This window comes from Pelobates fuscus, chromosome 11, assembly GCF_036172605.1.
Source record: "Pelobates fuscus isolate aPelFus1 chromosome 11, aPelFus1.pri, whole genome shotgun sequence".
NCBI lineage: Eukaryota > Metazoa > Chordata > Amphibia > Anura > Pelobatidae > Pelobates > Pelobates fuscus.
In genome coordinates, this window is record NC_086327.1 from 129,267,648 (window position 1) to 129,293,901 (window position 26,254).

Here is a 26,254-nt window from a genome sequence, read left to right on the forward strand (position 1 = left end):
GTCAGAGTAACGATAAACAGGTAAGGATATCCTTATTATATGTCTGTCATTCTAATGCAGCAGTAGTTCAGATAAATTAGTGCCATCAGTAAAATATTGAATCATTAAATCAAGGCCTTGGTACCCTTGCCATGCCAAATTTGGGAAAAGCCCTTTAATAACTCCCTAATTTTTTATCCTTATAAAAACCAATGGATCCAAAATAATTTGTTGTTGTTTTTTTTACAATCTTTATTTCCATTGTTTAGATCGAACAAAACAGGTGAAATTATTATCCTATGAATGTATGCTCCAAGAACAGTTTTTACTAAAGAGGGTTATATAGCCAAACATCGGACTGCAGTTTACTATCCATTGGTGCTCTCTCAAAACCTATTGTGGCGGACCGCCTGGTACCCCGACTGGGTACCTCCGCTAAACATGCTTCCTAGCTGTAGCTGGGACACAATAAGCACTTGCAGCCCATAGCTGCCGCAGTTTGGTCGGGATCTCGCCGTCTCTTCCCACCCTGGACCAGGGTCCTGGATCCAGCTCCCAGTGGTCAAAGCTTACCTCCAGAGAGTTTAGCTGTATAGTAAATAATTATAGGCAGTATAGCATTCCCCACACACATTAGCATATACTTAATGCTGAGAGTAGTTCTCTTTAATGCAGGCAAGCACTCACAATTTATACACACAGTAAGCTCCTCCCCTGTGCCTGAGAGATAATTGAGTCAGGAACTGTACAAACTCAATTATCTCCAGGTACCGAAAAACACACAATTTCACAACACCCCAAAAGTACTCCCAAAATTCATGGAAACCTCTTACATCCCCGGATAGCCCTGATCTGAAAGACCATCATATCCAAAAATCACTCAGATTGGTTCAGTGGTTTGGATTTTCCATGGAAGTCAACCTTTGACCGACCAACCGCACACGTGGCTTCTGCCCAAAATAGTTCCATAAGAAACGTAGTAGTAGTCGGTCAATTTCAGGAGTATAAAACCGAACAAAATACCAAACCGATCCTCTGGCTCCTAGGTTGCAATTGTCCGCCTACTTCATGCAACCAATCCTACCGATGGCACTCTAGTGACATGAATAGCAACGAAGCAGACGTCAAAGTTCAGCGGTGTTCGCGAGTTAGAGTGTCTGATTTTAGTTCCATGCACTCAACGACCAAACACAGCTGCCTGCGTTTGTGCGAACAAGATGGCCGCCAACTCAGTTCCCACTTAATTGTGCATACGAATGGCGGCCAACCAGCCGAACACTTAGAACGTTGCGGTGTCGGGAGAGGTCAATAGGCAGGGGTGTGTTTACCCAAAGGCAAACAAGGCATTTGCCTTGGAAGGCACTTTCTGGGGAGTGGCAAAAAAAGCCTCTTGTCCTGGGGGGCCCAGGAGCTGGCCGGGTGGCCACCTCAGGGCCCCCCAAGCTGGCAGCGGTGGAACTTTCCGGGCGGGCCGTGAGGGAGCACTGATCCTCGCGCGAGGGAGCTGAACAGGAGGATCAGTGCTCCCTCGCCGACTACAGTGACAGGCCGGCCGCCTGCCCAGCAGCCCCACTGGACCCCAGGGAAAGTGATAATCCACCCCAGCATTCACAAAGGTAGAGAGTCTGGGGGGATTGAAATTTAAAAATAATGTGAGTGTGATAGTGTGTGTCTGTTAGTGTGTGCGTGTGTGTCTGTTAGTGAGTGTGTATGCATGTCTGCTAGTGACTGTGTGTGCCTGCTAGTGACTATGTCTGTTAGTAAGTGTGTATGTCTGTTAGTGAGTGAGTATGTCTGTTAGCTAGTGTATGTGTGTCTGTCAGTGAGTGTGTATGTGTACTTAGAAGGCGGGGCAGGGGATGAGGAGGGTGCCTGGGTTTTGTAATGCCTAGGGCAGCACAAAACCAGCATACACCACTGTCAATAGGGTTAACAAGCCTAGAGGTGGTCCACAGTTCGTGGGCTTCTTCGGTTCCCGAACAATAAAGGAAAACCAAACAAACCAAGTATTCTAAAAGGTCTTTTACATAGCCCATAGTCCTTGGGCAAGAGGCCAGCCTGCAGACTCCTCGAGGAGCTCGTGGCAGAGGCATCTTTGCCACACCTATCCATAATTTGGTTGATGTAGGGACATGCCAGCACACTATGCGTAGAAGGTGTGAAGCTCTGTGAAATAATTTGTTTTGATTTTGTGGCAGAAATGCCTCTGCCACGTGTTCTTGGATGGGCCTGCTTACCAGCCTCCTGCCTCAGGACTATGGGCCCTGCAATATACCTTGCCAAATACCCTGTAAAAGACTCTGTTCATGTGATTTATGTACATTTGTACTCCAGAAAGAGACTGACCTTAGCCCTGATCGCATGGAACTGTTTTGGGCATAGAACCACGGTCGGTCAAAATTATGACTTCCATGGAAATCCCGAACACCTGAACCGATCTGGTGATTTTTGGATATGTTGGCCCTCAGATCGAGGCTATCAGGAGATGTGACTTTTGTGGGGTTTTCATGTGTTTTAAGGGTACTTTTGGGGTGTTGTTGTATGGTAGTTTCTTGTACTGAGAGATAATTTAATTATAAGTTTGTGTACTCAAGTAATTATCTCTCACTCTCAGGCACAAGGGAGGGATTACCCTGTTTTGTATGGGAGTATCCTGGACCTGAGAGCCAATGTAATTACAGTGTGTACTTTGCCATAGTCCCCTCTCAGGTCCAGTGGGGAATGCCCCTGGAATATGTTATAGTAAACCCTTGCATGGGAACTTGCATATAAGGCCAGTTGTGGCTGCCATTAAACCAGTTCCTCTTCACCCTCAACATGGAGCCTCATGTGTGGAGGGAACAGCTATATTCATGCTGGGGATTGCTCTACTCACTATACTCCCTTGGATTATGATCACTTGCTCTTGTAAGAGCATCCTGATTTACTCTCTGGATTAGGAGAGGTCTACTCACTGGAAGCTGGATCCTGGCCTTGGGTCCAGGGTGGGTGGAACACAGCGAGACCCCAACCAAGCTGTAATGCTGGCAGTGGGGTTTACGTGGTTATGGTGTCTGGTGGAGTGCTTAGGAGTACTTGTGAGCACTAGGAAGCATTGATTGGCTGAGGCACCCAGTCGGGCTGCCAGGTGGTCCGCTGCAGATTTGTTCTGGATTTGTTCATTTTTGGATTCTTTTAGTAACTATAAATGCAAACATTCAGACTGAATTCCATTTGGAACAAAATTAACTGGAAATGTCTAGTTCATATATGAATGTTTCGGAATTTCCTGACTGAGTGCCAAGCTCCATTCCCAGTATAGATGGATAATAACTGAGTGCTAAGCTCCACTCTGTATAGAGAGGGATAATAACTGAATACCAAGCTCCACTCTGAGTATAGAGGGATAATACCCAAGTAAAAAGCTACACTCTGAGTATAGAGGGATAATAACTGAGTACCAAGCTCCACTCTATATATAGAGAGATGATAGCCAAGTACCAAGCTCCACTCTGAGTATAGAGGGATAATAACTGAGTACCCAGCTCCACTCTGAGTATAGAGGGATAATAACCGAGTACCAAGCTCCACTCTGAATATAGAGGGATAATAACCGAGTAAAAAGCTCCACTCTGAGTATAGAGGGATAATAACCGAGTACCAAGCTCCACTCTGAGTATAGAGGGATAACAACTGAGTACCCAGCTCCCCTCTGAGTATAGAGGGATAATAACTGAGTACCAAGCTACACTTTGAGTATAGAGGAATAATAACTGAGTACCAAGCTCCACTCTGAGTATAGAGGGATAATAACTGAGTACCAAGTTCCACTCTGAGTATAGAAGGATAATAACCGTATACCAAGCTCCGCTCCACGTATAGAGGAATAATAACCGAGTACCAAGCTCCACTATGAGTATAGAGGGATAATAATTGAGTAAAAAGCTCCACTCTGAGTATAGAGGGATAATAACCGAGTACCAAGCTTCACTCCCAGTATAGAAGGATAATAACCGAATACCTAGCTCTGCTCTGCTCCCAGTATAGAGGGATAATAATCGAGTACCAAGCTCCACTCCCAGTATAGAGGGATAATAATCGAGTACCAAGCTCCACTCCGAGAAGAGAGGGATAATAATCGAGTACCAAGCTTTGCTCCCAGTATAGAAGGATAATAACCGAATACCTAGCTACGCTTTCAGTATAGAGGGATAATAACTGAGTACCAAGCTCCACTCTAAGTATAGAGGGATAATAACCGAGTTCCAAGCTCCACTCTAAGTATAGAGGGATAATAACCGAGTACCAAGCTCCACTCTAAGTATAGAGGGATAATAACCGAGTACCAAGCTCCACTCCCAGTATAGAGGGATAATAATCGAGTACCAAGCTCCACTCCCAGTATAGAGGGATAATAATCGAGTACCAAGCTCCACTCCGAGTATAGAGGGATAATAATCGAGTACCAAGCTTTGCTCCCAGTATAGAAGGATAATAACTGAGTACCAAGCTACGCTCTCAGTATAGAGGGATAATAACTGAGTACCAAGCTCCACTCTAAGTATAGAGGGATAATAACCGAGTACCAAGCTCCACTCTAAGTATAGAGGGATAATAACCGAGTACCAAGCTCCACTCTAAGTATAGAGGGATAATAACCGAGTACCAAGCTCCACTCCCAGTATAGAGGGATAATAATCGAGTACCAAGCTCCACTCCCAGTATAGAGGGATAATAATCGAGTACCAAGCTCCACTCCGAGTATAGAGGGATAATAATCGAGTACCAAGCTTTGCTCCCAGTATAGAAGGATAATAACCGAATACCTAGCTACGCTCTCAGTATAGAGGGATAATAACTGAGTACCAAGCTCCACTCTAAGTATAGAGGGATAATAACCGAGTACCAAGCTCCATTCCAAGTATAGAGGGATAATACGTGAGTTAGGATACTCACTTCTCTCTCTTCATTTGGATGAAAATCAGTTTAATTCGCTCACTGTTAACACCGAGCCCGTTCTCTGAGCCATTAATGAGAAATTAAATCAAATTCCCTTCTCCATTAATAAACTGTCTTTTCCATTTTAATCTACATGGTTCCCCAGGGACTTGTACCCCACAACATAACACACGTTCAACCAACCAAAGCCAGGAACTTTCAGCAACTAGTTAATCTTTAATTTTCTTGTTATCCATTTGGCACTTGCAGATTCTGAAAACATTTATTAAAAATTTAAATAATGTACCAGTATATTCAACAATCCGAAAACATTTCTATTAAAAATCAATGTGATTTTATTTACAGATTGGGAGAATGCCCAGTTAGACGGAGCACAGATGGCAGAGGCAGTGCGATCTTCATTGCAGGTACTCAGCGGATGTATCGTTATAGATTTTGTAAATCATCACAATAGCCACATGTTACTACATAAAATCTCATGCTCTAACTGTCTATTCTGGGCACAGCGAATTGGAACCAGACACGTGTGTACCTTAGAGCTCTACATCACTGTGTGAGAGCCAGGAAATACAAACAGCAGGATCAGAAGAAGTCACAACGACCTCAAAGACCGCAGGGGCACATACTACAACTACCAGCCTGACAACACTTATTGTATATATAAACTTAAATAAATGATCACACCATTACTTTAGCTGCTGTTTGGTTTTATTAAACATTTAGCTAATTTGACAATTTCCAAAATATGATGCTTTTTTATTCAGTTATCAGTAATTAGATGTTATCTGATAAATTGGAAATGTCTGTTTTATTTACACTCAGTTTATAATCAGTGTGAAAACTGAAAGGCTAAAATTAAGCTGACCTGGGAAAATTCTCAGAGTGCGGTCCTTCCTGGTATTATACATAGTGCGTAAATTCCTGGTATTATACAGAGTGCGTAAATTCCTGGTATTATACAGAGTGCAGCAGATCCTGGTATTATACAGAGTGCAGTACTTCCTGGTACTACACAGACTGCAGTATGTGGCGAAAATGACCTCGCCACTGGTTTTTGGAGGGGCCTGTTTGCCAGCCTCCTACCCTGTGACTATGGCCCTGTGGTGAACATTGGGCTAAAAACACTGTTTGTGCCTTTTTCCCTGCTATGGGGCAGTAAATGGGGCTTGTCGAACGGATTAGGCTTATGGTGTTCGTTTACTGAACAAACTGATGAACAACCGGACCACCCGCAAGTGGAGTGTGCAGCCTATTAACCTCCTTAAGCTGTGGTTAACCGCAGCTTAATTGACGAACGGCTGGGTGGTCGTTGTTCGTACACACGAACACGTGGCGGCGGCCATCTTAAACCGTCGAACGGCCAGCGGTGTTTTGTCGTCGAGCGCATGGAACTGTTTTCGGGCACTCGCTCGCTGGGACTTCCAGACTTCCAGCAATTTGTTTCTTTTTCATACGAACGCAGCGGCATTTCGGTATATTAAAGCACACGAACAAGAAACACTGGAGAATCAGATACACAAACGGTCCTTTCATTATTTTAATGTGTTTCCCTACACCTGAAATAGACCGACTGACCCAGCTGAACTTACAGAACTATTCTGGGCAGTAGCCTCGTGGGCGGCCGGGCAGAAATGTGACCTCCAGCTAATTTTTGAGCCCCTGAACCGATCTGGTTGATTTTTAAGTTGTTCCCCCAGATCGGGGGTATCAGGAAATGTTTGTTTTATGGGGGTCTTCTATGTTTTTGGGGTGTTTTCAGAAATGTGTAAATCTTGTATTTTTTAGTTTAGAGATAATTGATTTGATACAGTACCTCCTAAACAGAGGGGAGGGATTGTGTACACTATATGGGGGTGTCTGAATGTAAATATCTGTTTTTATTGGCTTTTTGATCCTGTGTCCCTGTGCCCCACAAGGTCCACCTGGGTGGTAACCTTGTGGGGAAAACTGTATAAAAGGCCAGTGTGCCTCATTAAACCTGTTTTACTCTCAGCACAGAGTCTTGTCTCATGTGTGGGGGAAAAGGCTCCATCTACCCTGGGGATTGCTATATCACTATACTCCTCAGGGATTAAGAGCTGTTCCTGCTTGACTCTCTGGAGGAAGAGAGGTTCACCCACTGGAACCTGGAGCCTTGTCGTATGTCCAGGGTGGGTAGGAGACAGCGAGGTCCCAGCCAAGCTGTAACGCTGATGGTGTCTGGTGGAGTGCTTGGAGTCCTCGGTGAGCACTAGGAGCATCCGTCAGCGGAGGTACCCAACCGGGGTACATGAAGCTCCATTACACAGTACTTCCTGGTATTATATTATAACTTCCTGGTGTTATACAGAGTGTGGTACTTCCAGGTACTACACAGAGTGCAGTACTTCCTGGTATTATTCGGCATGCAACAGATCCTGGTATTATACAGAGTGCGTTTTTCCTGGTATTATACAGAGTGCGGCACTTCCTGGTATTATACAGAGTGTAGTACTTCCTGGTATTATATAGAGTGCGGTACTTTCTTGTACTATACAGAGTGTGGTCCGTCCTAGTATTATACAGAGTCCGGAACTTCCTGGTATTATACAGAGTGCGATACTTCCTGGTATTATACAGAGTGCGGTCTTTCCTAGTATTATACAGAGTCCGGAACTTCCTGGTATTATACAGAGTGCGATACTTCCTGGTATTATACAGAGTGCGGTCTTTCCTAGTATTATACAGAGTCCGGAACTTCCTGGTATTAAATGGAGTGCGATACTTCCTGGTATTATACAGAGTGCGGTCCTTCCTAGTATTATACAGACTGCGGTACTTCCTTGTACTATACAGAGTGCGATACTTCCTGGTATTATACAGAGTGCGGTCCTTCCTGGTATTATACAGAGTCCGGAACTTCCTGGTTTTATTCAGAGTGTGGTACTTCCTGGTATTATACAGAGTGCAATACTTCCTGGTATTATATAGAGTGCTGTACCTCCTTGTACTATACAGAGTGCGGTCCTTCCTAGTATTATACAGAGTGCGGTACTTCCTGGTATTATACAGATTGCGGTACTTCCTTGTACTATACAGAGTGCGGTCCTTCCTGGTATTATACAGAGTGCGGTACTTCCTGGTATTATACAGAGTGGGGAAATTCCTAGTATTATACAGTGTGCAGTAGATCCTGGTATTATACAGAGTGCGGCACTTCCTGGTATTATGCAGAGTGTGGTACTTCCTGGTATTATACAGAGTCCGGAACTTCCTGGTATTATACAGAGTGCGATACTTCCTGGTATTATATAGAGTGCGGTACTTCCTTGTACTATACAGAGTGTGGTCCGTCCTAGTATTATACAGAGTCCGGAACTTCCTGGTATTATACAGAGTGCGATACTTCCTGGTATTATATAGAGTGCAGTACTTCCTTGTACTATACAGAGTGTGGTCCTTCCTAGTATTATACAGAGTCCGGAACTTCCTGGTATTAAACGGAGTGCGATACTTCCTGGTATTATACAGAGTGCGGTCGTTCCTAGTATTATACAGAGTGCGGTACTTCCTTGTACTATACAGAGTGCGATACTTCCTGGTATTATACAGAGTGTGGTCCTTCCTGGTATTATACAGAGTGCGGTACTTCCTGGTATTATACAGAGTGCGGTACTTCCTGGTATTATACAGAATGCAATACTTCCTGGTATTATACAGAGTGCGGTACTTCCTGGTACTATACAGAGTGCGGTACTTCCTAGTATTATACAGAGTGCGGTACTTCCTTGTACTATACAGAGTGCAGTCCTTTCTGGTATTATACAGAGTGAAGAGAGAGTATTATATTACATATTCCCACCGGTTCCCATCAGGTATTATCCTGCTGCTCCGCCAATTCGATTTGATTCCCATCAACATGTTTCCAGTGTCAATGGAATAATTCTAAAATGTATGTAAATCCTGGAATCTGCAATGGACCAGTCCAAATGATCTTTTTTAACGTTAACATAAAACTTTGCCAACCCACTCACCCAGAGCCGTGTGCTGTCTCCAGGAGATACACTTGGCAATTAAGGCTAAAGCTATCTCAACAGGTGGCAGAAATTCTAGACTTTGCGAGCCTCGGACTGATTAAATCGCCTGGCTGATTGCCCAGAACCCTTCTCTTAACACAGCTATGAGACCGGGTTACTTGGGGGGGAAGGGGCACACGAGGTGGGACAGAAACAAGATATATGAATTTTAAAATTAAACAAGAGAACGACAACATAATCTGCTCAAAGCATGAATAGGTATAGCACAGCTCTGTAGACAGCCGCACCAGTTAAATCCTGGCTCTTTCATAGATAATTAGAGACCAGCCTCGTTTACCAATAAATATAAAAAAAAAGGGCTTTAATATAAATTTAGTGGGAGAATAAAATAATTACTTTCAAATTTTATGAGGTCTTTTCATATCTGTGAAGATTTGCAATTAACCTCACAGAAGTCTCCAATTAAACTGGTACTTACTGAATTCTACAGACTTTAAATTAAAACCAATAGTTTTATCTATATCTCAGCACTAAGGAGTGTGCGGGAGTTTTATTAAAAAATAATAATGATTATTATACCATTAATTAAAACACATATTTCCCACATTTCGATGTTTGTGTAAAACAACCCCAGCCGTCCAGCTCTGATCATCGAAATGCAACTTTAATATTAGCAATGGTTAGACATTCCCAGAGATTAATCACTAATCAGGAATTTACGTCATGGGCTGATGTTGACTTTGTGTGTTGGGATAAACTGAGTTAATTTCATGCATTCATTAATTTTTTATTTTTTTTAGCTGATATGCCGTGAATTTGAATTTTAATGTTTACCAGTCAATCAGTAAAGAAAGTTGCCTGATTTAGATGGTTTCCAGTTTTGTGTCAGTGAGCTTATCTGTAGTGAGCTTGTGTGTGTCAGCGAGATTGTCTGTAGTGAGCTTGTGTGTCTCAGCGAGATTGTCTGTAGTGAGCTTGTGTATATAGACTATAGACTTATTATGGGCTCATACTGCCCACTATTGACACATTCCTCCCACTATAGAGTCCTACTAGACTCATTCCTCCCACTAGAGCCCATTCCTCTCACTATAGATTCCTTATAGACTCATCCCACTATAGATCTATTCCTCCCATTAAATATTAATTCCTCCCACTATAGACACATTCCGCCCTCTGTAGACCCATTCCTCCCACTATAGACACATTATAGACTCATTCATTCTACTACAGACTCCTTATAGACCCATTCCTCCCACTATAGACACATTATAGACTTGTTCCTTCTACTACAGACTCCTTCTAGACCCATTCCTCCCACTATAGACACATTATAGACTTGTTCTTTCTACTACAGACTCCTTATAGACCCATTCCTCCCACTATAGACACATTATAGACTCATTCATTTTACTACAGACTCATTATAGACCCATTCCTCCCACTATAGACACATTATAGACTCGTTCCTTCTACTACAGACTCCTTATAGACCCATTCCTCCCACTATAGACACATTATAGACTCGTTCCTTCTACTACAGACTCCTTATAGACCCATTCCTCCCACTATAGACACATTATAGACTTGTTCCTTCTACTACAGACTCCTTATAGACCCATTCCTCCCACTATAGACACATTATAGACTTGTTCCTTCTACTACAGACTCCTTATAGACCCATTCCTCCCGCTATAGACACATTATAGACTTGTTCCTCCCACTACAGACTCCTTATAGACCCATTCCTCCCACTATAGACACATTATAGACTTGTTCCATCTACTACAGACTCCTTATAGACCCATTCCTCCCACTATAGACACATTATAGACTCGTTCCTTCTACTACAGACTCCTTATAGACCCATTCCTCCCGCTATAGACACATTATAGACTTGTTCCATCTACTACAGACTCCTTATAGACCCATTCCTCCCGCTATAGACACATTATAGACTTGTTCCTCCCACTACAGACTCCTTCTAGACCCATTCCTCCCACTATAGACACATTATAGACTCATTCATTCTACTACAGACTCCTTATAGACCCATTCCTCCCACTATAGACACATTATAGACTTGTTCCTTCTACTACAGACTCCTTATAGACCCATTCCTCCCACTATAGACACATTATAGACTTGTTCTTTCTACTACAGACTAAGAAAAAAATATCCAGGTACACCTGACGTTATGTTTAATTTCTTCCATTTGCTGTCTTCATGGATTGGCCCTCACTTTTTGGAGCACCCTACAGGAAGTATCCCACCTTTTTTAGTGTGTAAGTTATACTCTTGCAAACAACATTATGTACACTATAGACTCATTATAGACTAATTCTTCCTATTATAGTCTCATTCTGCCCACTATAGACACATTCCTCCCACTATAGACTCATTATAGACACATTCTGTCCACTATAGACTGATTCCTTCCACTATAGACTCATTATAGACACATTCCTCACACTATAGACTCATTATAGACACATTCCGCCCTCTATAGACTGATTCCTTCCACTATAGACTCATTATAGACACATTCTGTCCTCTATAGACTGATTCCTTTCACTATAGACTCATTATAGACACATTCCGCCCTCTATAGACTGATTCATCCCACTATAAACTCATTATAAACACATTCTGTCCTCTATAGACTGATTCCTTCCACTATAGACTCATTATAGACACATTCCGCCCTCTATAGACTGATTCCTTCCACTATAGACTCATTATAGACACATTCTGTCCTCTATAGACTGATTCCTTCCACTATAGACTCATTATAGACACATTCTGTCCTCTATAGACTGATTCCTTCCACTATAGACTCATTATAGACACATTCTGTCCTCTATAGACACATTCCTCCCACTATAGACTCATAGACACATTCCGCCCTCTATAGACTGATTCCTTCCACTATAGACTCATTATAGACACATTCTGTCCTATATAGACTGATTCCTTCCACTATAGACTCATTATAGACACATTCTGTCCTCTATAGACTGATTCCTCCCACTATAGACTCATTATAGACACATTCTGTCCTCTATAGACTGATTCCTTCCACTATAGACTCATTATAGACACATTCTGTCCTCTATAGACACATTCCTCCCACTATAGACTCATTATAGACACATTCCGCCCTCTATAGACTGATTCCTTCCACTATAGACTCATTATAGACACATTCTGTCCTCTATAGACTGATTCCTTCCACTATAGACTCCTTATAGACCCATTCATCCCACTATAGACACATTATAGACTCATTCATTCTACTACAGACTCCTTATAGACCCATTCCTCCCACTATAGACACATTATAGACTTGTTCCTTCTACTACAGACTCCTTATAGACCCATTCCTCCCACTATAGACACATTATAGACTCGTTCCTTCTACTACAGACTCCTTATAGACCCATTCCTCCCACTATAGACACATTATAGACTCATTCATTCTACTACAGACTCATTATAGACCCATTCCTCCCACTATAGACACATTATAGACTCGTTCCTTCTACTACAGACTCCTTATAGACCCATTCCTCCCATTATAGACACATTATAGACTTGTTCCTTCTACTACAGACTCCTTATAGACCCATTCCTCCCACTATAGACACATTATAGACTTGTTCCTTCTACTACAGACTCCTTATAGACCCATTCCTCCCACTATAGACACATTATAGACTTGTTCCATCTACTACAGACTCCTTATAGACCCATTCCTCCCACTATAGACACATTATAGACTCGTTCCTTCTACTACAGACTCCTTATAGACCCATTCCTCCCGCTATAGACACATTATAGACTTGTTCCATCTACTACAGACTCCTTATAGACCCATTCCTCCCGCTATAGACACATTATAGACTTGTTCCTCCCACTACAGACTCCTTCTAGACCCATTCCTCCCACTATAGACACATTATAGACTCATTCATTCTACTACAGACTCCTTATAGACCCATTCCTCCCACTATAGACACATTATAGACTTGTTCTTTCTACTACAGACTCCTTATAGACCCATTCCTCCCACTATAGACACATTATAGACTCATTCATTTTACTACAGACTCATTATAGACCCATTCCTCCCACTATAGACACATTATAGACTCGTTCCTTCTACTACAGACTCCTTATAGACCCATTCCTCCCACTATAGACACATTATAGACTTGTTCCTTCTACTACAGACTCCTTATAGACCCATTCCTCCCACTATAGACACATTATAGACTTGTTCCTTCTACTACAGACTCCTTATAGACCCATTCCTCCCGCTATAGACACATTATAGACTTGTTCCTCCCACTACAGACTCCTTATAGACCCATTCCTCCCACTATAGACACATTATAGACTTGTTCCATCTACTACAGACTCCTTATAGACCCATTCCTCCCACTATAGACACATTATAGACTCGTTCCTTCTACTACAGACTCCTTATAGACCCATTCCTCCCGCTATAGACACATTATAGACTTGTTCCATCTACTACAGACTCTTTATAGACCCATTCCTCCCGCTATAGACACATTATAAACTTGTTCCTCCCACTACAGACTCCTTCTAGACCCATTCCTCCCACTATAGACACATTATAGACTCATTCATTCTACTACAGACTCCTTATAGACCCATTCCTCCCACTATAGACACATTATAGACTTGTTCCTTCTACTACAGACTCCTTATAGACCCATTCCTCCCACTATAGACACATTATAGACTTGTTCTTTCTACTACAGACTAAGAAAAAAATATCCAGGTACACCTGACGTTATGTTTAATTTCTTCCATTTGCTGTCTTCATGGATTGGCCCTCACTTTTTGGAGCACCCTACAGGAAGTATCCCACCTTTTTTAGTGTGTAAGTTATACTCTTGCAAACAACATTATGTACACTATAGACTCATTATAGACTAATTCTTCCTATTATAGTCTCATTCTGCCCACTATAGACACATTCCTCCCACTATAGACTCATTATAGACACATTCTGTCCACTATAGACTGATTCCTTCCACTATAGACTCATTATAGACACATTCCTCACACTATAGACTCATTATAGACACATTCTGTCCTCTATAGACTGATTCCTTCCACTATAGACTCATTATAGACACATTCTGTCCTCTATAGACTGATTCCTTCCACTATAGACTCATTATAGACACATTCTGTCCTCTATAGACACATTCCTCCCACTATAGACTCATTATAGACACATTCCGCCCTCTATAGACTGATTCCTTCAACTATAGACTCATTATAGACACATTCTGTCCTCTATAGACTGATTCCTTCCACTATAGACTCATTATAGACACATTCTGTCCTCTATAGACTGATTCCTCCCACTATAGACTCATTATAGACACATTCTGTCCTCTATAGACTGATTCCTTCCACTATAGACTCATTATAGACACATTCCGCCCTCTATAGACTGATTCCTTCCACTATAGACTCATTATAGACACATTCCTCCCACTATAGACTCATTATAGACACATTCCGCCCTCTATAGACTGATTCCTTCCACTATAGACTCATTATAGACACATTCTGTCCTCTATAGACTGATTCCTTCCACTATAGACTCATTATAGACACATTCTGTCCTCTATAGACTGATTCCTTCCACTATAGACTCATTATAGACTCATCCTGCCCACTATAGACTCATTCTGTCCACTATGGTCTCATTCTGTACATTATAGACACATTATAGACTTATTCTGTACACTATAGACTCATTATATAATCATTCTGCACATTATAGACACATTATAGACTCATCCTGCCCACTATAGTCTGATTCTGTACATTATAGACACATTATAGACTTATTCTGTACACAATAGACTCATTATATAATCATTCTGCACATTATAGACACATTCTGTGCCCTATAGACACAATAATTCTAATACTAGACAAACATTCGGCACACTGATTTCTCCCGCTGTACAGATATTGTATACTTTGTAAACATATCCTGCCCACTTTCTGCCATCTATCTGGATACTAATAGAGTTTATTAACATTTATAGAGCGCCAACATATCCCGCAAAGCTTTAAAAGTACACAGAGGCGATACAAAATACCACGTATTGACGAACAAAGTCATGTTAGCAGGAAAAAAGTGCAGAAGAGCGCTCTCCAGATATGGCTTATAATGAATACTTTCCTCTCAAAATAGCGTTTATGAAGTTGCGTGCAACATGTGAGGGAGTGAAATATATCTGGTAAAATGCAAACACATCTAACAGTTGCTTTTATTCCAAAGAACAAAAAACATCAATAAATAAAGTGACATTTAGGAATCAAACACTCGCATGGAGTAAACACAAAACTAGGTTTAAAGAGTCTCGTAAAACAAGATGTTATAGAAAGACTTGTCGGAGAACAAGCACCTTGTTTCACTGCTGTACAAAAACGGTAAAGAAAACTAATTAATTTTAAAGACAGAAATGTGCAAGGCTCTCGTTCTGAAGGGGGAATGTTTATCTTGCCTAAAGCGTTCCGAGACTTTTGCTTTCCCTGAGGGAAGAGTCACACCATCCGAAAGGAGATTTAATTAGTGAAATCTCGTTAGGCAAACGAAATTAGCCGTAAGACAATACTCTTCTGGACAGGGGGTATGATTAAACAAAGCCACTCATTCCGGGCGTTGTTGAAGTTTGTTAGAATTTATTTTTCTGTTTTATCTTTCATTCTGCAAAACATGGTTCTTGAAAAATAAAACCTAAGATGATTCTTACATTTATGAGAAAGATTCTTGCAGTAACGACTGGGTCCTGTAGACCCTCAAACAATTAGTACCTCTTCAGCGGGCATGAAGTTAAAGATAAAAGCCACTTTAATAGAAGTCAATATCTTTAGACAAGAAAACTGTATCTTGGACAAAATACTGCAAGACGAGCAAAGCAATTATAAGGGTTTACCAGAAGGTCTTAATATATATGTATTATGTCTTATAGTGCCAGGAAAACAAACCTGTTTTTTTCTGGCACTATAGGCTCCTGGATTGCCTCCCAACCTCGCGCCCCCCTTCTCGCAGTGCTGAAGTGGTTAAAACCCCTTCGGCCACTTACCTGAATCCGTCAGCCGGCGGGGAAGACCTAATGCGCATGCGTGGCAATGGCTGCACGCATGTTAGTCCTCCCCATAAGAAAGCATTATTCATTGCTTTCCTACGGGGAAAATCTGACGCTGGAGGTCCATGAGGACGTCCAGTGTCAGATAACGGACTAAAAGTCAGTTTGGATTTTGGAAGCCCTTTAGTGGCTGTCTGTTAGACGCCCACAGAGGGCAGACTTATAGCTGCAATGTAAACATTCTAGTTTCTCTGAAACTGCAATGTTTTATATAGTAGCACTAAGTGCAAAAGGAACACAGCACCCAGACTGCTTCAATTAGCTGAAGTGGTCTGGGTGCCTACAGTGTCCCTTTAATTGTAGGAAATACGTCTGACCCAACACAGTTTAAGGCTTGGTTAAGGTTTCATAACTTTATAAAAACATACAGGGTCATTTACTAAAGTGAAAATCAAAGAGATATTAAAGTGAATTTCAAATTTTACACCAAAAAAGCAGAACCAAAGACATAACTGACTTCCAATTCAGCCATTTATGCCTTAAATTTATAATTCCCTTTAAATTCCTGGAAATTCTCAATTTAGAACTAACAACACTGCAGATCTCTGATACAGAGACTCAAAGAATCACACTATTGGTAGAACTAACATCGCATTCGCTACAGATCTCCGTCATAGATCACAATATAGATCACAATATAGATCTCCAATATAGAGGATCAAAGGCTAAACTATTGGCGGAACGAACATCACTACAGATCTCGAAAATAGATCTCCGATATAGAGAATGAAAGCTTAACAACTAGTGGAACTAATATAACTACAGATCTCCGATACAGAGAATCAAAGAATCACGCTATTGGTGGACTAACATCGTTACAGATCTCCGATACAGAGAATCAAAGAATCACGCTATTGGTGGACTAACATCGCTACAGATCTCCGATACAGAGAATCAAAGAATCACGCTATTGGTGGACTAACATCGTTACAGATCTCCGATACAGAGAATCAAAGAATCACGCTATTGGTAGACTAACATCGTTACAGATCTCCGATACAGAGAATCAAAGAATCATGCTATTGGTGGACTAACATCGTTACAGATCTCCGATACAGAGAATCAATGACATCAGTTACTATTGGTGGACTAACATCGCTACAGATCTCCGATACAGAGAATCAAAGAATCATGCTATTGGTGGACTAACATCGTTACAGATCTCCGATACAGAGAATCAAAGAATCATGCTATTGGTGGACTAACATCGTTACAGATCTCCGATACAGAGAATCAATGACATCAGTTACTATTGGTGGACTAACATCGCTACAGATCTCCGATACAGAGAATCAAAGAATCATGCTATTGGTGGACTAACATCGCTACAGATCTCCGATACAGAGAATCAAAGAATCACGCTATTGGTAGACTAACATCGCTACAGATCTCCGATACAGAGAATCAAAGAATCATGCTATTGGTGGACTAACATCGCTACAGATCTCCGATACAGAGAATCAATCACGCTATTGGTGGACTAACATCGCTACAGATCTCCGATACAGAAAATCAATGACATCAGTTACTATTGGTGGACTAACATCGCTACAGATCTCCGATACAGAGAATCAAAGAATCACGCTATTGTTGGACTAACATCGCTACAGATCTCCGATACAGAGAATCAAAGAATCACGCTATTGGTGGACTAACATCGTTACAGATCTCCGATACAGAGAATCAAAGAATCACGCTATTGGTGGACTAACATCGCTACAGATCTCTGATACAGAGAATCAATCACGCTATTGGTGGACTAACATTGTTACAGATCTCCGATACAGAGAATCAAAGAATCACGCTATTGGTGGACTAACATCGCTACAGATCTCCGATACAGAGAATCAAAGAATCACGCTATTGGTGGACTAACATCGCTACAGATCTCCAATACAGAGAATCAAAGAATCACGCTATTGATGGACTAACATTGTTACAGATCTCCGATACAGAGAATCAAAGAATCACGCTATTGGTGGACTAACATCGCTACAGATCTCCGATACAGAGAATCAAAGAATCACGCTATTGGTGGACTAACATCGTTACAGATCTCCGATACAGAGAATCAAAGAATCACGCTATTGGTAGACTAACATCGCTACAGATCTCCGATACAGAGAATCAAAGAATCACGCTATTGGTGGGCTAACATCGTTACAGATCTCCGATACAGAGAATCAAAGAATCACGCTATTGGTGGGCTAACATCGTTACAGATCTCCGATACAGAGAATCAAAGAATCACGCTATTGGTGGACTAACATCGCTACAGATCTCCGATACAGAGAAAAGAATCACGCTATTGGTGGAACTGATATCACTAAATATCTCAGATCCAGACTTCAAGTAGAATCGTTTCCTGAACCACCTCAAGAATGGCATAGATTGTTTATAATAAAATGCAATGCAGCTAATACTGAAGGACTTTCATTATTCAATTTCCTGAACTATATTCAAATGCATTGACAAACATGTCAAACTCTGACAAGCTGGAGTGAAAATCACAAAAAAAAAACATCTTTTAACTAATTTCCACCGATACATATTTATTGTTCATTGATAAAACTAACTTTTACAACCATGATTAGAGACGATCCTATTATGCACTCAATAAAAACATATCTTTAGTTTCCAATGTAAATTAATCAAATAGTGATTATACTATTATACTAAAAGTTCATAGATAGACTCAAGGGAGATCGTGCAGCTTAGCGGACAAGGGCACATGTATGAGTGTGGGTATGGATGTGTGTGATTGGTCGGTTTGTACGATGAGTGGGTGAGTCTAACTGACCTCAGAGCCATTTTAGGTTTCCGGTCAGTAACCGCTTAATTCCCACCCTCCCTTTTCTCTTTGGTCTCGGTAAGCTTCGTCACGACTGGTGGGGGCGTGTCCTTGCCAATCAGGTGGGGAGGCAGGTTACAAGAGGGATGGTGTGGAGAATGGCTGGGACTGAACCTCCCCGTCTTTATATATGGTAAATGGGTAAGTTATCAATTTAGACGTGCTCACTGAGCCAAAAGCTGACTAGTGCTTGGCATTAAAAAGACATGCCCACTGAGCCAAAAGCCGGCTAGTGGTTGGCATTTTAGGTTAAAAGGAAATGGTAGGACGATGAGGGAGGTGAGAACCTGGTGGGGGTTATGAGCATATCTATCTAATCGGTTTGAGGTTGGCGAGGACATTTAATTAAAGTTTAATTAAGATCATTCTGTATGACACTATGTGTGACACCCTGATATTGTGTTTTACAGAGTGTATCCAATAGCATATTATCAAATCTTTCATTTTTTCAATATTAATAGAGCTTTGCTTTTTTTTCTATTTGCAAGACATTCAGTAGCGTCAAAAAATCTAAAAAAACAAAATGTTTTACAGATGGAGGTATTTTAGGGTTTAAATAGAGAACCAGGATTAATTCCACACCACACGTCGAAAGAACAAGCACAAAGTCACTAAACAAACAAAGGATTGTGGGAAAAGAATTCTCAGTTACATTGTTTCAGCAAAGAGCGTGGGTCTTGTTAGAAGCAAAACATATGGGATAATTCTATTACGTCAATTACGTCAATTGCGAGTGTAAGGAAGTACACGCTTTCTAACTGTTTTAGTTATGAGATTCCCAAAAATAACATCACTGAACACAACCATACCTTCTTCATTAATGGCTAGTACAGGAAAATATTCCTATAGCCAAAAGTGTTGTGTAAGCGAATTACGCATCATTGGTTAATTTAATCATGGCTAATTTAATACGTACTATTTCTGACTCCTATAACCTGACAGTTTTTGATCGACTCATGATAATAATAAAAAAAAGTTTAAAACTAAAAATGCTGGGAAAATGTCATCGTTTTAAGATTCTGAAATTTGCTGGTTTCCGGATGACAGCTAAACTTGTAGCTTGTGATAAAATGGCTGACATTTCATATTTTTAATCAGATTATTAGTCAGGGGATTGGAGCAATGTGTTTACACAGCAGATCTTGCTGTCCGAGGGCAAACCACAGTGTTGGCCACCTACGCACCTACGTGTTTGTCACCACTGCTGAAATCGTGAGTCTGAGTGTGATGATTGTGCTTTGACACATGTGGGAGAGCAGAGCACTCACCGCTTCGAGTCTTGGATGGTGTGTAGACTGAATCACTTCAAACACTGAGGAACGTAATATGATAATTAGAGGAAAGTTAACTTGTTTCTGGAGCTAAAATAAAAGATTGGAACTGAGCCTACTAATTGCCTTTGTGCCAGTGGATAATTAATGTGGGAGGATTATGCTAATTGAAACATCTAGATTAGTTAATGAGCTTCATACCATAATTCCAGTAAAAAGTGTGCACATTATTCGAACAAGACTCTGACGTTGAAGGCATCTGCATCTTTAGCAATCAGAGTTTGCTTTCCTGGGATCACACAAGCTTAAAGTTACGTTAAAAAGCAGCCACGTCGGCTCAACAACTAGGACCAATGAAGGGCAATCATTCCAGAAAAGAGTAGGATCTTTCTTGAGACTATACAAAGGAGCTTTCTAAAGATAAGAAATGGGGGTCACTAGAAAAGAAAAGTCTTTTTCTAGAAAAAAATATCTCTCTTAAAAAAATAAAGAAAGAAACAGGATCTGTATTCATAAAAAAGGACCTGGCTCTGGACCAATGTGTATCTCGTGAAAAATAGAATTCTCTCTAGAAGTAAGTGGATATCGTAAAATGAAAAAACCTCTAAAAAGGAAATCTAATTAGAACAATAGAGAAGGTCTAAAAAGGAAAGAGGTGTCTGTGTGCTGTGAGTAGTATATGGGGGTCATCTCATATCCAGCTTCACATCTATAGTTCTAGACAGACAGACACATTAGAGACATGTGACTGCGGTCCATGCACACGATAGAGACACAATAGTGCTTGCGGTCCATGCACACGATAGAGACACCTGATTGCGGTCTTTGCACACGATACAGACACGTGACTGCGGTCAATGTACACGATACAGACACGTGACTGCGGTCAATGCACACGATACAGACAAAATAGTGCTTGTGGTCAATGCACACGATAGAGACATGTGACTGCGGTCCATGCACACGATACAGACACAATAGTGCTTGCGGTCAATGCACACGATAGAGACATGTGACTGCGGTCCATGCACACGATAGAGAAACAATAGTGATTGCGGTCCATGCACACGATAGAGACACGTGATTGTGGTCTGTGCACACAATTGAGACACGTGACTCCTCTATGTTTCTAAATGCGACATTGAAAGGTAAGCTCACCTAGAATTATTTAAACTTGATATCTCACTACTGTGCAGCATGTATTTCATTTACCATTTCTGTATTCACTCTTTCTTCTCCTTACGCCCAATGTGTAAATTAAATTCTGAAATCTCTGGGTCCAGTTCCATGACAATCAAAGCATTGTGAGTTAATGAATTAATCGCAGAGCATTGTGAGTTAATGAATGAATCGCAGAGCATTGTGAGTTAATGAATTAATCGCAGAGCATTGTCAGTTAATGGAGGAATCGCAGAGCATTGTGAGTTAATGGAGGAATCGCAGAGCATTGTGAGTTAATGAATTAATCGCAGAGCATTGTCAGTTAATGGAGGAATCGCAGAGCATTGTGAGTTAATGGAGGAATCGCAGAGCATTGTGAGTTAATGAATGAATCGCAGAGCATTGTGAGTTAATGGAAGAATCGCAGAGCATTGTGAGTTAATGAATGAATCGCAGAGCATTGTGAGTTAATGGAAGAATCGCAGAGCATTGTGAGTTAATGGAGGAATCGCAGAGCATTGTGAGTTAATGGAGGAATCGCAGAGGATTGTGAGTTAATGGAGGAATCGCAGAGCATTGTGAGTTAATGGAGGAATCGCAGAGCATTGTCAGTTAATGAATGAATCGCAGAGCATTGTCAGTTAATGAATGAATCGCAGAGCATTGTCAGTTAATGAATGAATCGCAGAGCATTGTGAGTTAATAAAGGAATTGCAGAGCATTGTGAGTTAATGGAGGAGTGATGGACCGCCTGGCACCCTGACTGGGTACCTCCGTCAATCGCTGCTTCCTAGTACTCCTTGAATACCATAAGCACCACACCGGACACCATAACCACCGTAGACCCCACAAACCGCCGCAGTTTGGTTGGGGTCTCGCCTACCTTCACCCACCGAGGGCCCAAGACCAGGATCCAGCTTCCAGTGGGTAGACCTCTCCTAGTCCAGAGAGCGTAGCAGGAACAGCTCTTATAAGAGCTAGTTATTATACTCAGGGGAGTATTGTGATATAGCAATCCCCCAGAGTGTATGTAGTTCTCCAATCCCCCAAACATGAGCCAAGACTTCATGAAGGGGTAAACGAATCTCAGTTTAATGGGAGCCTCACTTAGCCTTATATGACAATACTCATGCAAGGGGTACGCCCACAGGGACCTTGTGGGGGACTGATTTGAAACTTCACAGACCAGTAACAATAAGGTTACAAGGTACGACACTCCCACACACAGCAGACAATCCCCCCCTCGTCCTGGGAGATAATTGGATCAGTAACTGTACTAATTCTAATCCAATTATCTCCAAGCACAGAAAAAAAACATACTTTTTTTAAAACACCCCAAAAGTACCCTAAAATACATAAAACAACACAAATGTTACATCCAAAAATCACCCAGATTAGTTCGGGGGTTCAGGAATTTCCTGGAAGTCATTTATTTGACAGACCACAGGCATGGTCCCATAGCTGAAAATAGTTCCATAGAAGTGCCGCTGGAGGACCGACCAGGAACCGCGAAGTTTTCATGCCGAAAATAGTTCCAGGGCATTCGCGGCATTCCCCCTCAAGTCTATGCGCGGTTTTGGTTTATGCGAACAAGATGGCCGCCACCTCGTCCATAGGAATTGCAGCCATCCAGACGAACACTGCGGTGGAAATTGCTAAAATTTATCAATTAAGCTTAACAAGCTCCAGGGTGGTCTCCGGTTCGTGCGGCTGTTCGGTAAACAAACCATATAGTCCCAATTGCACGAACAGAGCCTGTTTAAAATATTTTAGCAAGGTCTATTGCAGTGGCCATAGTCACAGGGTAGGAGGCTGGCAAACAGGCCCCTCCAAAAACCAGTGGCGAGGTAACATACAGGGATATAATTTCTAATTAGTGGGGTAATAGCTGCTTGATCCAAGGAGACATGTGACTGCTATTTTGGGGTCAAGAAGGAATTTTTTCCTAGTTTGTTGCAAAATTGGAAGCGCTTCAGACTGGGTTTTTTTTGCCTTCTTTTGGATCAACAGCAAAAGCATATTTGAGGAAGGCTGAACTTGATGGATGCAAGTCTCTTTTCAGCTATGTAACTATGTAACTTTCGGGAGGAATCGCAGAGCATTGTGAGTTAATGAATTAATCGCAGAGCATTGTGAGTTAATGGAGGAATCACAGAGCATTGCGATTTATTGTATAAATTATTAGGAAATATCACTTGACAAAGGATTCAAAGTAAATCTCAGACAGTAAGTTCGTGATTCGAAGTTTTAGAGCACTTTCTGAATTTGGATGATTTCAATGAGAAAATGGTGCTTTGACTCATTATGATACATGTAATAAAGTTAATTAAATACAACTGAAGTCAGTGTTGGAGACTGAAATGGCGGCAAACATAAAACTATTTTTACCAAAATTGAACAGGTGAAAGTAGCTAAAAGATTCAAGTTATGGATCTCTTGCTGCACAGGACCTTAATTTATAATTATCCATAGAGTGACTACTCCTGACGTAATAGCTAATTTTCTCTGTAACTGACAGTAATTTGGGGGGATTTCTGGGAAAAGATTTAATCCATATTTAACTCAGTTCATTGTTACAAAGTCTCTTGACATCTCATTAACCATCTTTGCTAACTTGGAAACAATTTCTGGAATCCAGCAGAGCATCCCGGACCCAGCAGATGGCAGGGGGCCTGCCTGGATACTGACCATTCACAGTAGCCATCAGACTCTTATACATTATGTAAAATGATTATTTATCCTCATTCGAGATCCATGGATAGGCCAGAATGTGTCACTAACACCATGACTGTGAGTTTATCTATAACAAGTAATGATACACCGCATAGCTCGGGTGGAGGCACCTCATGAGACTCTGCAGCCCACTCACGGACTTACTCTCCTTCATTTGGATACTAATAAAAGCTGGGATACTTAATTTACTGAATAAGTAGACAATCATATAAAATATCAGGAGGTTATTCCTGGGCTTTGCTTGACGTTTAGCCCCATGTTTTGGCTGACAATGCCCCAGTTCCCGTCCTTTCCATTAAGAATCCAGTTCCTCTAGTTGTTCTTTGAACGCACACTTTGCTTTGCTACCATCTCCCAATACAACAAACTGGCTGGACTGGCCATTCAGGAGACTTGGATTTTTCCTGATGTGCTAGTGACTGGTCTGCCCATGTTATGCCCATCTTAAATATACTATAATGCTGATAGCAAATTGCTGGATCCCAGGAGAACTTAGTATTCCCAGGAGGCTCCAATAAACATAGAGACTCACGTTACAGGGAGCCAAGCAGAGCTGTGTATGTCTCAGTATTGGAAATATCCATAAGATGCTTGCTGATTGGGAATGATCAATCGATGGAGAATGTGAGACCACAATGACATATCCTTGTGTCACAGCAGACATTTATTGACATATAATATATTATACACATAGCACCACATCTAATTCCTTACTCACACCTCACAGCTTACCATTTACTGAGCACCCCCGACTTTGTTCCGCTCCTTGATACTCATCTATAGAAAGACAGAAAACAGAGCACAAAGTCACAAAACAAATAGAGAAACAATGGCAGTGGTCAAAAAGTTTCCAAAATGTAATTACGCAATAGATTCAATGGTGCATTACATTCGGGGCAAAATTTGAAATTTTATGGCGAATTGCATTCCGGCAAATTAAAACTGGTTAATTCAAACTCACAAATTCAAACAGACGAATTCACACAGACAAATGTCATTCCTGAAAGAGGGCTTTGAAAAAAAATAGACTTAACACGTAACACTAAAATTGAAATAGCATCAATGTTACTATAGTATATGGCAATACACATTTTAATTATAGCACACTGTTGTATAGTAGTATTACATTACATTCGCCAGCAAGAACATTTTTCAGCTTCCAGGTTTCAAAAATTAAGGTGGGCATTAGATTCAATAGTGGTGCATTAGATTCGAGTAAATGCGTTATGTTACATTACTATGCAATTATATTACTATGTAACTATATCACTATGTAACTATAATGCTATGTAACTATAATAATATGTAACTATATCACTCTGTAACTATAATACTATGTCACTATATCACTATATTACTATGTAACTATATCACTATGTAACTATAATGCTATGTAACTATAATACTATGTCACTATATCACTATGTAACTATAATACTACTATGTAACTATATCACTATGTAACTATAATACTATGTAACTATATCACTATGTAACTATAATACTATGTAACTATCTTACTATGTAACTATAATACTGTGCAACTATATTACTATGCAACTATATTACTATGTAACTATATCACTATGTAACTATAATACTATGTAACTATATTACTATGTAACTATAATACTATGTAACTATATCACTATGTAACTATAATACTATGTCACTACATCACTATGTAACTATAATACTATGTAACTATCTTACTATGTAACTATAATACTGTGCAACTATATTACTATGCAGCTATATTACTATGTAACTATATCACTATGTAACTATAATACTATGTAACTATATTACTATGTAACTATAATACTATGTAACTATATCACTATGTAACTATAATACTATGTCACTATATCACTATGTAACTATAATACTATGTAACTATATTACTGTCACTATATCACTATGTCACTATATCACTATGTAACTATATCACTATGTAACTATAATACTATGTCACTATATCACTATAATACTATGTAACTATATTACTATGTCACTATATCACTATGTAACTATAATACTATGTAACCATATTACTATGTCACTATATCACTATGTAACTATATCACTATGTCACTATAATGCTATGTCACTATATCA

General features: G+C 40.6%; 1 protein-coding gene across 5 annotated transcripts in view; it reads right to left on the bottom strand.

Annotated features, from left to right (window-relative positions):
* The window catches only part of PKNOX2 (PBX/knotted 1 homeobox 2), a 327,238-nt gene that overhangs the window by 234,509 nt on the left and 66,475 nt on the right, over positions 1–26,254 (bottom strand). For all 5 annotated transcript variants that reach the window (XM_063436753.1, XM_063436752.1, XM_063436748.1 and 2 more), the window contains exon 2: positions 24,869–24,913. The gene's annotated coding sequence lies outside the window, so the exon portion shown is untranslated. The remainder of the gene's footprint in view (positions 1–24,868; positions 24,914–26,254) is intronic.